The sequence below is a fragment of the Pinus tabuliformis genome, chromosome 9 (genome assembly GCF_031772625.1).
Source record: "Pinus tabuliformis cultivar Carrire ecotype Pingquan chromosome 9, CPIR1, whole genome shotgun sequence".
NCBI lineage: Eukaryota > Viridiplantae > Streptophyta > Pinopsida > Pinales > Pinaceae > Pinus > Pinus tabuliformis.
In genome coordinates this window covers 220,857,342-220,860,508 of record NC_142307.1, presented here as the reverse complement: position 1 = coordinate 220,860,508, position 3,167 = coordinate 220,857,342, and the positions used below count along the sequence as shown (strand labels likewise).

Sequence of the window (3,167 nt, the reverse complement as noted above, 5' to 3'; positions counted from 1 at the left end):
CCATTACTTTGGTTTGAAGGGGGTGCCCCGTGACCATGCGAAAGCATTATCATGGTTTCTTAAAGCGGTTGAGAAAGGAGAATATTTTGCTAATGTACATGTGCTGGGTGTTAATCAGCTATTAGAATGGGCTCTGGACACAGCATGGCATGTGGCAATTAGTATATTCACCTCGACTACTCCTGTACCTTACACCCAAATGACAAGCTAGCGTGAAGCTTTTGTAATTGGCAAACAAAGGAAAATGTCGGTCGTTATGAACTTCAAGAGAAATCCAGATCCTTTGCTCCTCCCTGCATCGAGAAAATGATTTGAGTGGATTGATTGTGTATAAAGCTGATAGTTAAATTGAAGTATACTTGTATTGGTTTAATGTTCTCATTAGCAGTTGCAAAACAGTGTCTATGGATTAGTGGCCAATCTTCTGGGTAAATCAAATAAGAGTTTGTGCAGTCTTTAATAGATTATTCCCTTCTGTTGGGTGATAATGATATAAGAGGGAAGTCTCATATTAGAGAAGTGACTGGTGAAGAAGCAGATGCTTTCAGAGGAAGACTCATTCGTAGGCTTACATCTGTCATTATGCACCATGTACCAACATTTTGGAGATCAGCTCTTTCGTTATTCAATGGGAAGTTTGCTAAGGTAGGTTCAACAAATGGCGCTCTTGGTTCAGTGAAACATGAAAAGACTGCTAGACAAAATTCCTTTGAAGACGACCTTAGTGACGTAAAGAATTCAAATCATTCCTTGGAGGAAGTTGCTGGAATGGTACAGGACATTATATCTGTTTATGAAACTAAGGGAAGGACTGCGCACCCTTGAATGCAGTGCAAACATTGTTTGCATTACGAACCGAAGTTATGAAGGTGTTCATATTGAGGCTCTGCTCTTGGATGAAAACGATTACATCAGATATTGTCAATGATGAATATTGGGTGCCAGTATCTATTCTTGAACGCAGTGGATCAGCGTTTGCTATTTCTTCTTTGCCTCTATCCTTTGATGAAATGCTGGTCTCTGCAATGGATGAAATTAGTAAATACCCTGCCTGTTGCATCTGATGTATCTTGTCCACTTAGTTTGAGAATACCATCAGGTTTTTACTGGAGTTGGAGCCCGAGTCAGATCCAGTTTGGCATTATCTTAATATTCAGAACCGCAGAATTCGTGGTCTCTTGGAAGGCTGCACATTTGATCATGAGGCACGAATGGATGCTCTACATTGCCATGTCCGTGAACGTGCGTTATCCTCAGGCTCAACAAATCTTTCTCTGGCACAGGAAATTGCAAGTGTGGATCCATGCCCACGTAATGTTGAACTTGGTCAAAACATTAAAATTACTCCTGATTTTTATGTGCAGTAGCATGGAGAATGCGCGTAAAATGTTTGACAATATCAGCATTAGAATTTTCTCTTATGGAATGCAGTGATTAAATGCCAAGTGTCAAGTGGTCTTTATAAGGATTTGATTGCCACAAGGCCGCCATTATTAGTGACACCGGGATTGAAATGTGGCAAACGATATTAGCTGTTCGTTCATTAGCTCTGCCACCGACAAAAGACAGAGACACATGGTCGAAATTTGCTTATCGTTGTCGGAAAGGTGTTCGTATTATTTAAGGTAATTCCACCTTGATTAGATTGTCGCAGTATGATCCTGAATTACTACTCCAAATACAAACTGGTAACTGTTAGTGTGTTTGAGACCTATTGTGCATATCTGGAACGAGAAGTCGCTTTGGGAGGAGGTTATAAAATTGAGAGAATCAGAGTCGCGTGGGAATACTTCAAAGAGGAGCTACATCGTGAAACATGTCAAAAGATAAAGTCTCTTCATCTATATGACTGCCTGAGAGCTAATAAGTAAGCAGCAGCATGGGTGTTGAGGCCCGTGTGCCGTTTCTAGATAAGGAGTTTATCAATATTTCCATGGGAATTGATCCAGAGTGGACAATGGTGCGGCCTGATCTTGGGCGCATTGAGAAGTGGATCCTTCGCAAGGCATTTGACGACGTGGAGAATCCTTATCTACCAAAGCATATTTTGTACAGGCAAAAAGAGCAATTCAGCGATGGTGTTGGTTATAGTTGGATTGATGGTTTGAAAGAGCATGCTGCAAATCATGTTACCAATATGATGATGGCAAATGCAAAGTACATTTACCCTGAGAATACACCCACGACAAAGGAGGCATACTACTACAGGATGATATTTGAAAGATTCTTTCCTCAGAATGCTGCACGCTTGACTGTACCTGGAGGCCCTAGTGTGGTTTGCAGCGCTGCCAAAGCTTTAGAATGGGATGCTGCATGGCCTAGGAACCCCGATCCTTCTGGCAGGGATGTTTTAGGTGTTCATGTGGATGCTTACAAAGAAAATGCAGATATCGGCAGTGGCAATGGCGACGAGGAAGTATCAGCAGATTTTTTCAATTAAAAAGCCAAAATTTCTAGATGGTGGTGTGAAAGTTGCAGTTTTTTTTTAAAATCACACAGCAGTTTCGTAGCGCGCTACGAAACTGCTGTAGGTGATGATTTTAAACGCAGAGCAGCTATTGTGATACTGTGAGCAGGATTTGTGGAAGAGAGACACCTGTCTATCAATATCACCTACAACACATCAGAAACATGGCAGCATTCCATACCTGGGGTTATTAAAAGAGCTGGGACATGTTGCTGAACTTTCGAAGGATGGTAGGAGACAGGGACCTTAAAAATAGGTGTTTTGATCCTGATGATAAATGATTCATCAGCGCTAACAGGTATCCAAAGTCAGCATTCCTTGCATCTTTAGCTCAGCCATCTCAGCCTAACTGAAGGAGGACAGCTGTCAAGGATCCAAGAAGAATCAAGCATACGAGGAGAATGGAATTAGTGTTTTAGTTTGATTAGGATTTTGTGTAATTACAGTTCAGCACTTTGTAATTAATGAATTAGTTAAATAGCATGTAGGAGTAGTTAATAGGGCCTTCGAGCTCGCTCTAGAGAGGGAAGAACGTATTCCTATAAATGGATCAAATTAGGATGTAATAGGGGTTGGAGATTTATGAAAAACAGAGTTTTATTTTGGCTGATGTAAAAGACTTATTACAGTAATAGAAAAACAGCTGTTGTTTCTCCTCAAGATTCTCAATAGATCATATTGTTCAAATGTAATGGTGGTT

The 3,167-nt window shown here is 40.8% G+C and overlaps 1 pseudogene; it reads left to right on the top strand.

Annotated features, from left to right (window-relative positions):
• The first annotated feature begins 1,879 nt into the window (after positions 1-1,879).
• LOC149147943 (asparagine synthetase [glutamine-hydrolyzing] 3 pseudogene) lies at positions 1,880-2,440 on the top strand (annotated as a pseudogene).
• Positions 2,441-3,167: the final 727 nt, after the last annotated feature.